This window comes from Nicotiana tomentosiformis, chromosome 2 (assembly GCF_000390325.3).
Source record: "Nicotiana tomentosiformis chromosome 2, ASM39032v3, whole genome shotgun sequence".
Lineage (NCBI taxonomy): Eukaryota > Viridiplantae > Streptophyta > Magnoliopsida > Solanales > Solanaceae > Nicotiana > Nicotiana tomentosiformis.
Window position 1 is genome coordinate 95,588,560 of NC_090813.1, and position 13,954 is coordinate 95,602,513.

A 13,954-nucleotide genomic window follows, 5' to 3' on the forward strand; every position below is an offset into this window, starting at 1 on the left:
TGGTTGTACCTGGAATAGGCGTCGAGAAAGCTGAGTATCTCGTGCCCGACCGTCGCATCGATCATGAGATCGATGTTAGGCATAGGAAAAGAGTCCTTAGGGCATGCCCTGTTCAAGTCTTTGTAATCTACGCACATTCTTAACTTATTCCCCTTTTTAGACACTACCACTACGTTAGCTAACCAATCCGGGTACTTAACTTCCCGAATGGAACCTATTTTAAGGAGTTTGGATAGCTCGTCTTTGATGAATGCATGCTTGACTACGGACTGAGGACTCCTCTTCTGTTTAACCGGGTAGAACTTCGGATCCAAGCTCAGCTTATGAGTGGTTATTTCTGGCGGGATCCCTGTCATATCAAGATGGGACCAAGGAAATAATCTATGTTAGTTATAAGGAATTCAATGAGTTTTTTTCTGAGCTCGAGAGTTAAACCTGTGCCCATGTATACCTTCCGATCTGGCAAGTGTTCGATCAATATGACTTGCTGTAGCTCCTCGACCGTTGATTTTATGGCATCAGAATCATGAGGGGTGATGAACGACCTAGGGATTCCGTAATCATCATCCTCGCCTGCTTCTTGCTTCTCCAGTTCGGTCGGGGCCGGTATTGGTGATTGCTATTTAGTTTCTTCCTTCCTAACCGACTTCGTGTTCTTTGATGTCGAGAGTGCGGACAGCGAAATCACCTCATCGACCGCGAACATTTCTTTTGCGGTTGACTGCTCCCCGTAAACCGTCTTGATTCCTCCCAGTGTGGGGAACTTCAGTGCCCGGTGTAGTGTCGATGGTACTGTCCTCATGTTGTGAATCCATGGTCTACCGAATAGAACATTATATGTCATATCCTCCTTGATCACATAGAATTTTGTTTCCTGAATGGTCTCGGTTGTGTTCACTGGTAGGGTTATTTCCCCTTTAGTAGTTTCGCATGCCATGTTGAATCCTTTCAAAACCCGGTCTACCGGCACTATTTGGTCTTGTAGACCCAACTGCTCTACTACCCTAATTGTTTGGCTCGCAACCGAGCCCGAACTCGGTACTACTACTGGTTTGGCCATTTATTCTATCTTTAATTTGAATCATTTAACGCTGCTAATCACTTGTATTGAATTGGTCCACATATCCTTAAAACCGCGTATAAATTTAATTATTTAAAGTTAAATTTTTTGGATTATAATTTGACCTAGTTTGCATCCATCATAAGTTTCTTCTCCTGGTACATCCCGTCAAAAATAGTGTCTGTAGAGTCAACATCAACTTTTTTCACCACTACTAAAACAAATCATGGATTTGAAAGAAACTCATTCGTCCTTCATTGAACAGTGCCCAATAATTAATTGGGGACAGTCCTTTTGAAATTACATTTAGACAAACAAACATTCTGTCGACGTCCCTATTTAAGTGTCGAGTTTCGCTGATTAAGGATAATTGAAATTCTATTTTATTGGGTGGCTTCACAAGGGAGAGAAAGTCAGCATTTTGAAGAATTTTAGTTTTCCTTTAGTGAAACAGCTGAGCCTAATGATACCTTTCTGACGAAAATACATTGATACTTTTTGATAAAACGATAATTCCTTCGGTTCAATTTAATTAATTTTTTAGTATTTTATTGTGTGGTTCATAATATTTGATTTTTCAAATATCAAGAAAAAATTAACTTAGGAGTATTTATTATATTTTCAATGAACTAATTAAGGCTAATATGGTCAATTTCATTATTAATTAATTCTAAAAAGTGAATTTCTTAATATGTGTAAAAACAAAAAAAAAATCAATTAAAGTGGACGGTAGGAAATATTTAAGGAAACTAAACACAGATGTAAGAGCATACATAATAGAAAGCAAGGAAAAGATGTTCTTTATTAACAGTTTGGATCTTCCTTATTTACTGTCATTTACTAATAAAACATGTAGGAATAATATGTCCTATTTTTCTTAATTCAAAATACTAAATAAGAAACAAAAATAAAGGAATCTTTATGTCGTTTTACCCGTTTCAAAAAATGTACGCCCTCTGGGAACTTTACCAGGACTAACTTAAGATATTGATTGATGATCAGCACAGAAACAGCCAATTCCTCATCTAAGTGCTGGCAATTATATTAAGGGGACAAGAGAAATGAAGAAGAAAGCTTGATTTTGATATATAATTTTGTGGCAAACCATGTTTCCTTCGCTTCTCTAAATTTTCGTTTTCCTTAAAATAAAGTTTGGCATGCATGAAAAGTATTGGAGTATAATTTATGTTGCTTAACAATCTTTCTCCGCCATATGAATTAAGAAATAAACATAAATTGCTTTCAATTAAAACCTTAATTAGTTGCGTCTTTATAGTACTTACTTTAACCTATTTAACGTTAGCTGTGTTTTAAAGTACAACCACTTAACGAAGGCCCATAGAAGGTAAAATCTAAGACCTTCGGTCCTGTAGATGCGGCAAATAACACAGGCTAGCCAGCTTTCGGACTGATAATTAAAAAATAGTTAGCGTTTACAAAGTCATTGAAAATAGTCAATATTTTGCTGGAACACGAAAAGTTCCAGCATAATATGCGAGATTATGAAGCTCATGCTTATAAACTTGCAGCATATTATGTTGGAACTCCAACACTTTATGCTGGAAGCTCATACGTAAAAAATTCGAACTCTAGCACATTATGCTGGAATATTTCCGGATTTTTATGGGTGTTTTTGTTCAGATTTTATTTTTACATGAAAAAGTGACTAAATTTTGATTACTTTTGAAACTGTGGCTATTTTTCAATTACCAATGGTAAATCTAACTATTTTTTTATTTTTTCCGGAATTCTCAAAAAATAATTAGATTTGAAGACTTCAACTTGATCGGTCAATATTTCTTTAGCGACGAGACGACCCTTAGTTAGAGTTAGATAATTCATGTCTTCATACTACTCTAACAAACTTTTAAAATTTTGACAAGTGACTTAAAAGTCTTCTCCAATGAAATAAAATCTTTCTAATTTAGTTCAGTGGTAAGTTCTCTTGAGCAGTCTTAGTCCTAGTAGATCTTTAGATGATTGATTAAGTGCACTTGGAGTTTGTGGAATTAGGTATAATCATTTGTCATCCACACAGAAATTTTATCAAAGAAAAACAAGAAAGGGACAAAATAGAAACAATACAATTGACAAAAGTATGGTTTACACTAAATTAATGAATCTTCATTACAAGACTAGTTCCTAACAAATCTCACCCCTTAAATGGTCCTCCCCTTGGATAATTAATACATCATCAACCACTCATTAACTTTAAAATTATCGTATGGACCTATCTTCTTAATCTTCCTATTCCAAACTATATAGAGCTTGACACTTCCTTTCTAAAGTTTTTTGGAAGCAATACTACTCTCAGCTAAGCCTTTTTTTTTTTTTTTTTTGGTGACCATAACTTAATGTGATGTCTTTGTAGGATATGCGATTATTATTTGGATATAACTAAGGCCACATATTTCTCTAATAACAATTTTTTATATATTAAAAGTTTTGTTGAATTATCTTTCCTTAAGCCAGTTTAAAGGGAAAAGAAAAATGACTAAATCACGGAAGAAATCCACCTTTAATGCTTGAAAACGACACATTATAAGAGTTTGTTTTTTCCAATTGCTTGTTAACTCTGATGAATGCGTTTATTTAAATATAACTAAAATTTAAGGACTAGCAATTCTGAGTAACGGACACATTTTGACAAAGCAAGAAGAAAACAGAGAAAATAAAAATTAGTTTGGGGCAGAAAGCATGCAACATGAAGGTTAAAAAAAAAAGAAAAAACTTTTTTGCTCTGAGGAATGAGTTTATCTAAAATTATTATTTTTAAAAAGATAAATAAAGATAAAGCAATTCTGAGTAAACGAATCATGACTTGTTTTGACAAATTCGAGAAGGGAAAGGAGAAGAGAAAAAAAGAAATAGAAATGGGGATAAAGCAGCAAAAGCGTGTGAAGGTCAGCGTGAGGCTGACACGTGGATGATATGACGTGTTGCACTCGAGACCAAGACTACTTACAATTCGTACCAATAGCGGCTTACAACTCGTACCAATAGCGGCACTGAGCGGCCGGAGATTGATTGAAAAGGCAGGCTCAGCCGGCCCTCTCCCCTCTCCGCCCCTATTTCTTAAAGCTACGACATCCCACCAATTCCCGAATCGGTTCTGCTAGTTGGATCTACGGTCCCTTGGAGCGAAGGGTTAGGTAGGTAGTATGGGCCCTCTGATTTCCAATTATGTGTTGTGCGGCTCCCGCGAAGCGAATGAAGCAAAGCTCGAATTGGAGTGTTACTAAGATTACATCTTAACCTTAATACATGCAAATTTTAACGTTATCTTAGTGCTTTGTAGCGGTTAAGTAGAAATTGGGGTGTCCTTAGATATAAAGCGAACGAAATAAAACCCATAAATAAAGTAAGGCCATAGAAAATGAGATGTTTAATCGATAAGGGTGCACACTGCATTTGCCTTTAATTCAAAGATATTGTAAAAGTTTGGGCAAAATACATAAGTTGTCACCTCTGACCTATGGCCCAAATCTCCGTTACATATTTTTTCGGAACGAATATTACTTTACATATCCAACCTTTTTCAAAGTGTATCTAAAACACAATACTTTTTTCTTAACCAGTTTTTCAGAATATGTGTAATATCACGCACCAATCAAACAGTGACACGTGTTATTTTAAAAATAAAATAATTAAAATTACAGTTATACCTCTCATCTTCCCATCTAAACTACCATGGTTGTCTTACTCCTCTCTTCACCATCAAACAACATAGCCTCTTCCTCCACCTTTTACTTAATAACAAAGCCATCATTAACTAACAAAAATCACCAGAAAACATACCCAAAACTTCAACTTTTCCGCTGAAATTGAATCAAGCTTTAATGGTTGGAAATAATTTCGAAAAATTCTTGCTTCCGAAAAATTCGGCTTCGCCATAGGTAAAGCTCAAGTTAAGCTTCTCTTCAAAAAAAGAAAAGATCTTTTATGCAAAAGGTTGAGGCAAGCTTTTGGCGGAGTTACATAAAGTTTTAACTGCTGAATCTAATCTAAATTTCTCGATAAAAGATCTGGAAAAAAAAAATTAAAAATTAATCAACGAGAAGAGATATAAGAAATCGTGCTATGTCTATTTGAGAAGAAGAAGATCGGGTGGTGGAGCTCAAGGAGTAGCCATGGCAGAATTTAAAAAAAGGAAGAAGATGACTCAATTTAAAATATTAAAAAACTTAAAAAATTGACATCTGACACAAAATTCTTCTGTTCACGCGACTCATTCGTTGGGAAAACACGCATTGTCCACGTGGGCAAAGTAGTATGTCTTAGATACACTTTGAAAAGGTTGAATGTGTAAAGTAATATTCGTTCCCAAAAAGTATGTAACAGGGATTTGGGTCATAGTTCGGGGGTTAAGTTATGTATTTTGCCTAAAATTTTGCAATATGAAGTCTTTAATCTTGGCCTCTTATATATTTTGTGGCTAAGCTAATACACGCTTTACATGTATATAAGAGTTGGAATATTCAGTGGAATTGAAGAAAGCACATGGACAATTAAGAATGGAACTATAAACCACAAGCTATAAGAAGTCTCTAATTAATTGAGCTTTTTGCTGGTTAACTCTTAAATGTCAAGTATTTAATTAGTATCGAGACGTAGAAGTCATCCTTCTAATAAGGAGATGAAGAACACTTTATGATGGCAATTTGTAAAAATTATGTTGAAAGAAACAGATATAGAAGATTCAAGTAGTCTTCAAATTGAAACATAGTTGATTGATTATTATGTTCATTGTGTTGAAATACTACAAAGAGCTTTCTATAGAGGATCCTCTACCTCCAATGATTTTGAATTGAAATATAGTTGATTGATTGTTATGTTGATTGCGTTGAAATATGATTTTAACTATGCAAGTATTAATTATCTCAAGAGTGAAGTTGTTGGTGCCGTGGCCGCTCTCAAGAGTCAAATTTTTAGCATAAAAACAGAACTAGCTCTCGACGTTTCTTTGTATGATTTCTCACTTTGGGTTCACATCAACACTTCAACGTGTCCAAAGAATTAAATATAGTCTTCTAGAAGTCACTCATAATGAAACCTATGCATCATAACTCAATTATTTTCTAAGTCAAAGAAGTTAATTTAGAAACTCACCGTAGAGAAAAAATGAGGTACAATAAGAAAGAAGATTAGAGGAGCTCATTGCTCATTCCTCTGGTGCATGTTTATTCATATGTGTTTTCATATCAAAACTGCTTTATAGTTAGAGAAGCAAGTTTTCCAATACATGTGGATATAGTTTTTAAAATTTTCATATTTGACCTGTTGCAAGTAGGCAAGTACATATAAAATTGATCAGTAAATATGCATATATAGATTTACTTAACCCAGTAGGCAGATCTTGCTTGTTAGCAATACACAAGCAAATTTGCATTCCTTGCTTCATCATGTGACAAGGTCATGGGCCTTATTAGAATTCATTCTTATTTAAGCCCTTTTACCAGTTCATTACCATGCCAATACAACCAACCTAGTGGAAAGAATACGCCAAACCTAAGGATGGAGATTACCACCTATGTCTTATATCTGGAATTCCTACTAATCAAAGAAGGGTGCTCAATCAATCAATTTGTATATATGATACTTTTTCCTATATGAAAAACATAGTGCTTCTGTCTAAAAATAAGAAGTGATTGAGCACCCAGTGGAGTCTATATATGTAGGTTTGCCGTTTCACCTATTCACTGTAGAATGTTGATACCTCTCCCATTTTAAGTACTTATATTGCGTCAAATTACATAAATGACTAACGACATAGGTATAAAACTACATCTGCAGGCAAGGTGACAACACGATTAGTTGCAGTCAGAAGGTAAGAGAGATGGCATATCTGCCGATTGAGCAACTCAGACATGCACAAAGATGGATGAACACAACCTTTGATCAGATCACTCTTCTATGGAATGACTGCAGGAAATTTAACCAAGACAAAAGACCTGTTGAGATCTAGAACCTTCAATCAAGTTTAGGAGCAGAAATGGAAAAGTTGAATTGAGCAGAGAATGAACTCATTTTTCTTTTATTGAAATCAACCGTATCTCATTCGTGTACAGTAGCTATGTACAAGTAACTAACTTCCACTAACTCTCTCTATTAACTTAGGTGGTGACAACTGTCACCTAACAATTTTAACTGACTAACTGAATTAACTAATGAAGCCACTTAACAGACGTGACTCCTATACGATCCTTCAACACCCTCCCTCAAGCTGAGGGTTGAAATACATCTTTCAACCCCAGCTTGGATAGCAGATAATCATGTTGTGGCTTTCCTGGACTCTTAGTAAGTAGATCAGCTTGCTGTTCTTTTGTAGAAACATGTTGCGTCTTCACCATTCATTGAACAATTTTTTCACTAACAAAGTGACAATCTATGTCAATGTGTTTGGTGCGTTCATGAAATATGGGATTGGCTGTAATTTGGATTGTAGCCTTGCTGTCACAGTATAGATCAATAGCCAATTGAATCTCCACTCCTAGCTCTTTGTGTAGGTGATGTTTCATTGTTCTGCGGCCGCACACAGTATTGTACGGTCTGCACTGTGAGCTTTTTTGCCTTGTTTTGGTCCTTGCCCATTTTTGACTCCTTTATGAGTTGATTTTTACTTCTTTGGCTCGTCTCCCAATATTCCTGCACGAAAGCACATTTTATTAGTTCCCGAGAATATCTTTAAGCATTTTTGAGCTAAAACGCAAGTAAAAGAGAGCAAATAAGCGGTCAAAATCCCTACCTATCAACTCCCCCAAACTTAAGCTTTTGCTTGTCCTCAAGCAATTAAGGCAATTCTCACCTCCACTAGAAAAAGGGATATTCCAGCTGGCCTAAGATGAATCAATCACACATCAATTGGGACCAACAATTACCCACAACACGTATAAATTATCAACAATGCAATGATTTGACTTTTTGAGTATAATAGTTCTAATATGACACTAGAGCATCAAGAGTTGACTTTATTCATCAAGGAAGCTCGCTCTTTCATGTAGGTTGATGTTTGGCATATTTCGATATGTGTTGATGTTACTTTACCCATGTTTTAACCACTTCTTGATGTTATTTAATCTTTAAAACTCCCAACATGGTGTAATTATTGGTTTGATGACTAATTAAGTTATGTGTGACGATTTAAGGTGTTCGGAGTGCAAAATATGAAGAAAAGGTGGTTTAGCCAGAGGAAGAAGGGTTGGATGCGTCGCATCCAACCTAGGAAAACATCATCCTGCGTGCAACCTTAGCAGTGAAGTTGGGCCATAGCGTTCGCCATCGCGTGCGAAACTGGGAAGTAGAAGAGAAGGCTGGATGCGTCGCGTCTACCCTCACATGCAAAGTTAAGAAATGGAGGACGAGGTGGATGCGTCGCATCCGCCTTAGCATCAACCCCTGAAGCCGATTTGGACTAGAGTTAGGAGAACTCTAGATTACAACTTTTGGACGCAATATATAAGCTTTAAAACGCCTCTTGTAGAGGAGAGACGGGGGGAAGAGAAGAAAAAAGGCTATAACCAAGTTCAAAGACCACGGAATTCGTCTGGAGTTTTATCCTTTCTTTCTTTTATTGATTTTTATGCAATCTTATGAAATTTGGGATGATTGCCTGAATATGAGTGGCTAAGAACCCTATTATTCTAGGGTCATGGGTATACATGAATGTTGATGTTTGAAGTTTAATTTGACGACGTTGGGTTTATCATATTGGGTTGTTTATTTAATTCTGTTTCTAATTATTTTGCTGAGTAATTAACAGTGAAATACTATCTACGAATCTAGAGTTGAACTCGAAAGTGGGAACCCTAGATTGCATATAGAAGTAAATAGAGTAAGTTTTCAAAACCCGGGCATCGGGGAAAGGATTCGCGATTAGGATAGACATATACCTAATTGCCTTACTCGGTTAAAATACAGGAATTGTAAATGAGTTCTTGTTAAACTTAATTCCATAGACATATAGGTATTAAGTTAACTTGAGCATGCGAGTAAGAACTCGACAGATTCTTACGAGTGAAATTAACCCTGTGAATCAACAATTCAGATAAATCAATTAGCTATTTTAAAATACGAATGCAACATGAATGTTAGATGACCCGTGACCCTGGAATATTATATCCTATTGATTGTTGAACAAAACTATTTAAGTGTTGTGTTGAATTCTTAGCGATTCATTATTTGATCGTCCGTAGGTAGTAAGTTAGAAAATTATATATTTTGTTAGAAATATCTTGAATCAATAAGCTATTCGAGTTTGAATTAGTCAAAGTTAATCATAAGTCTTCGTGGGAACGATACTTTATTCACTACTTTATTACTTGACGACCACGTATACTTGCGTGAGTGTGTTTGGCCGTAACAAGTTTTTGGCGCCGTTGCCGGGGACTTAGAAATTAGCTACGTGACTAAGTTAAGCTTTTATTAGATATTTGTTTTCAAGTTTTAATTTTCAGTTTGCCTGGTTTGTGTCAACGCAGGGTCTTCTCTCGAATGCAGAGGAGTAGAAGTGCAAACAACCTCATTCCTCTTGATCCAGAAATCGAACGAACACTACATAGAGTGAGAAGGGAACACGAAGCTAGAACGAGAATAGAAAGAGAGTTGGACATCGCAGTCCAACCACAACCAATAGATATGGCAGGCAATGAAGAGCGTCCGGTAATTGAAGCCGCAAGGCCCAATCTTGCGAATATGACTCAGGCTATTGTGAAGCCTGATATCACTGGGCATTTTGAACTCAAACAGTATATGGTACAGCTGATTCAGTCCACAGGACAATATGTGGGTCTATCTCATGAGGACCCGCAGAGGCATATTCAGAACTTCTTGGAAATCACGGACACTTACAATTATCCGAACGTCTCCAAGGACTATGTCAGGCTGACACTATTCCCTTTTTCACTGTTGGGGGAAGCTAAAGAATGGTTGCAAAAGGAGCCCGCGAACTCTATCCACACTTGGGATGATCTAGCAAGGAAATTCCTGATCAAGTTTTTCCCAACTAAGAAGACAAAGTCGCTGAGGAGCCAAATTCTTGGGTTCCAACAACGGGATGGCGAGACACTTCGTCAAGCTTGGGAAAGATACAAGAAGCTACTCAGAGACTGCCCGCATCATTGTCAAACTGATGAGGTATTGGGTCACACTTTTGTTGATGGGTTAGATGAAGCATCAAAGATGAATCTTGACTCAGCTTGTGGGGGTAGTTGCATGGCAAGACCGTATAGTGAAATACAACTCTTGCTAAATAATTTCACTGCTAATGACCATAATTGGCAAGGAGAGGGGGATTCACGAAGGGGAATTAAACAGAAGGCCGCCGGTTTGATTGAGCTTGATGACTTTTCCGCCATGAGAGCCGATATAGCAAAATTGGCAAATCAGATGAATAGAATGACAACACAACAAATGCAACATGTACAGCAGATGTCTATTTGTTGCGAACTATGCGGAGACAGTCATATGATTGACATGTGCCCCACGAATCCTGAATCTATATACTATGTGGGGCAACAAAACAGAGGTCCTATGAATCAACATGCGCAATATGGGAACACTTACAACCCAAACTGGAGGAATCATCCTAACTTCTCATGGGGCGGAAGTCAACAGAATCAGTATAGGCCTCAAGGGAATTTTACTCAACCTCAGAAGCCACCCCAACAAATGGAAGAAAGTACGAATGACTTGCTGAAAAAGTTGTTGCTAGACAATCAACAGCTCAGGACCGATTTCAGAAATCTTGAGAGGCAAATGGGGCAGTTAGCAGCAAACCAAAATACTAGACCTACAGGCTCACTTCCCAGTGATACAGAGAAGAACCCTCAAGTTAATGCAGTTACACTTAGAAACAGGAGGGAACTAGAGGAAGTGCCAAGGAAGATAAAAGAAAAACCTATACCTGGGGGGAGTTGACACCTAAGGCAACACAAGAGTCAAAGGAAGATGATGCAAGTTCAGAGCGAATGGAGGTTACAAGGCCACCACCACCTTTCCCCCAAAGATTGCAGAAAAGGAATGACGATCGCATGTTCAACAAATTTCTCTCCATGTTGAGTCAGGTTCAATTAAATATTCCATTAGTGGATGTACTTCGTGAAATTCCAAAGTACGCTAAGTACATAAAAGACATAGTGGCTCATAAGAGGAAATTGACTGAGTTCGAGACGGTTGCACTTACTGAGGAGTGCACATCAAGGGTCCAAAACAAGCTTCCCCAAAAGCTTAAGGATCCTGGCAGCTTCACCATTCCAGTACAAATCGGTAATATTGACGTGGGACGTGCTCTGTGTGATTTGGGTGCAAGCATAAATCTGATGCCTTTATCCTTGTTTAAGCAATTAGGTCTGGGAGCTCCGAGACCAACCACCGTGATGTTGCAATTAGCTGATAGGTCCATAGCCTACCCCGAAGGAGTGATTGAAGATGTGCTGCTGCAAATTGGAAAATTCATCTTCCCAGCTGACTTCATTATTCTAGACTTCGAGGCTGATGAACAAGTTCCAATCATATTGGGACGACCTCTCTTGGCTACTGGCGATGCAATAATTAAAGTGAGAGAAGGGGAAAATGATTATGAGAGTGGACAACGAGGAAGCAGTCTTCAATGTCTACAAAGCAATCCAACTTCCCCGCCACTATGAGGAGCTCTCTATGATATCTGTGGTGGAGGTGGATGAGAAACTTCTTGACACGAGTGTATATCTAGACGACTGTTTAGAAAAAGCAATCATGATGTTTGATAGCTTGGAGATGGATGATGAGGTTGAGGAGATGATGCATATCCTAGATACATCATGTGGTTACATGCAAGGAATAATCCCGTTTGAGCCCCTGAATAGGCCAAGTGGCCCCCCACCAAAGCCGTCAATTGAAAAAGCTCCAAATTTGGAACTTAAACCCCTACCCCCTCACCTTCAATATGCTTATTTGGGAAGTTCTGACACTTTACCTGTTATTATTTCTGCTCACTTGTCTAAATTACAGGAAGAAAAGCTATTAAGGGTGCTACGTGAGCACAAGCGAGCAATTGGGTGGACAATGTCTGACATTAAAGGCATTAGTCCAGCTTTCTGCATGCACAAAATCCTCATGGAGGACGGACACAAGCCAAGTGTAGAACACCAACACCGACTAAATCCAATCATGAAAGAAGTGGTAAGAAAAGAAGTGATTAAGTGGCTTGATGCAGGTATTGTATTTCCAATCTCTGATAGTAAATGGGTAAGCCCCGTTCAATGTGTGCCGAAGAAAGGGGGGATAACCGTAGTAGTTAATGAAAATAATGACTTAATTCCTACAAGAACTGTCACTGGATGGAGAATTTGCATAGATTACAGAAAACTGAACAATGCCACCCGGAAAGACCACTTTCCCCTTCCTTTTATTGACCAAATGCTTGATAGATTAGCTGGCCAGGAATACTACTGTTTCCTTGGATGGTTATTCGGGGTATAATCAGATTGCTATAGCCCCAGAAGACCAAGAGAAAACTACATTTACATGTCCTTATGGCACGTATGCGTTCAAGAGAATGCCCTTCGGTCTTTGTAATGCACCTGCGACTTTTCAAAGGTGTATGATGGCTATTTTCACTGACATGGTTGAAAGATTTGTAGAAGTATTCATGGACGATTTTTCTGTGTTTGGATGTTCTTTTGATAGTTGTTTGATGAACCTTGATAAAGTGCTAGCTAGGTGTGAAGAGACGAACTTGGTGCTAAACTGGGAAAAGTGCCATTTCATGGTACGTGAAGGTATAGTTTTGGGGCACAAGGTTTCAAAAGATGGTCTACAGGTGGATAAAGCAAAGGTGGAGACGATTGAAAAATTGCCCCCGCCGACATCCATCAAAGGCATTCGCAGTTTCTTGGGTCATGCAGGTTTTTATCGTCGTTTCATTAAAGATTTTTCGAAAATTTCTTCCCCTTTGTGCAGGCTTCTAGAGAAAGATGTTACCTTCAAGTTTGATAATGCATGTCTGAAAGCATTTGAGGAGCTGAAGGGAAGATTGGTGACTGCACCAATTATCATTGGCCCCGATTGGGCACAACCATTTGAGTTGATGTGCGATGCAAGTGACATAGCAATTGGAGCGGTGTTGGGGAAAAGGAGGGATAAAATCTTTCACTCCATTTATTATGCAAGCAAAACTATGAATCCAGCTCAGATGAATTATACAGTGACTGAAAAGGAGTTGCTTGCAGTGGTGTGGGCGTTTGACAAGTTCAGATCCTATCTAGTGGGAACCAAAGTCATCGTCTACACAGATCATTCAGCTATCAGATACTTATTTGAAAAGAAAGACGCCAAGCCGAGGCTGATTCGTTGGGTCCTCCTCTTGCAAGAATTTGACTTAGAGATCCGAGATCGAAAAGGGACAGAAAATCAAGTGGCCGATCATTTGTCCAGATTAGAAAGTCGGGACCATGTAGCTGAAGGAGGGTCAATTAAAGAAACATTTCCGGATGAGCAAATATTAGCAGTCACCTCAGGTGAAGCCCCATGGTATGCAGATTATGTGAATTTTATCGCAAGTGGGGTGACGCCACTAGAATGGACAGCTGACAATAGAAGAAGATTCCTACATGATGTAAGGTTCTACGTGTGGGATGAGCCATTCCTATATAGGCAGTGTGCAGATCAGTTGGTGAGAAGGTGTGTTCCTGAGGAAGAGATGAAGGCTATACTACATGACTGCCATGCGTCACCATATGGAGGTCATCACGGCGGGGATAGAACCGCCCAAAAAGTGCTACAATCAGGTTTTTATTGGCCAAAATTGTTTAAGGATGCACATGCCTTCGTTAAAAATTGTGATAGATGCCAAAGAACTGGAACTATCACGAGGAAGCACGAGATGCCCTTGCAAAATATTCTGGCGGTAGAACTTTT

General features: G+C 38.1%; 1 long non-coding RNA gene across 1 annotated transcript; it reads left to right on the forward strand.

Annotated features, from left to right (window-relative positions):
- The first annotated feature begins 6,555 nt into the window (after positions 1 to 6,555).
- On the forward strand, positions 6,556 to 7,125 carry LOC117279340 (uncharacterized). The gene is made up of 2 exons (XR_004509751.2): positions 6,556 to 6,734; positions 6,854 to 7,125. It is a non-coding gene; the product is annotated as an uncharacterized lncRNA (long non-coding RNA).
- The last annotated feature ends 6,829 nt before the right edge of the window (positions 7,126 to 13,954 follow it).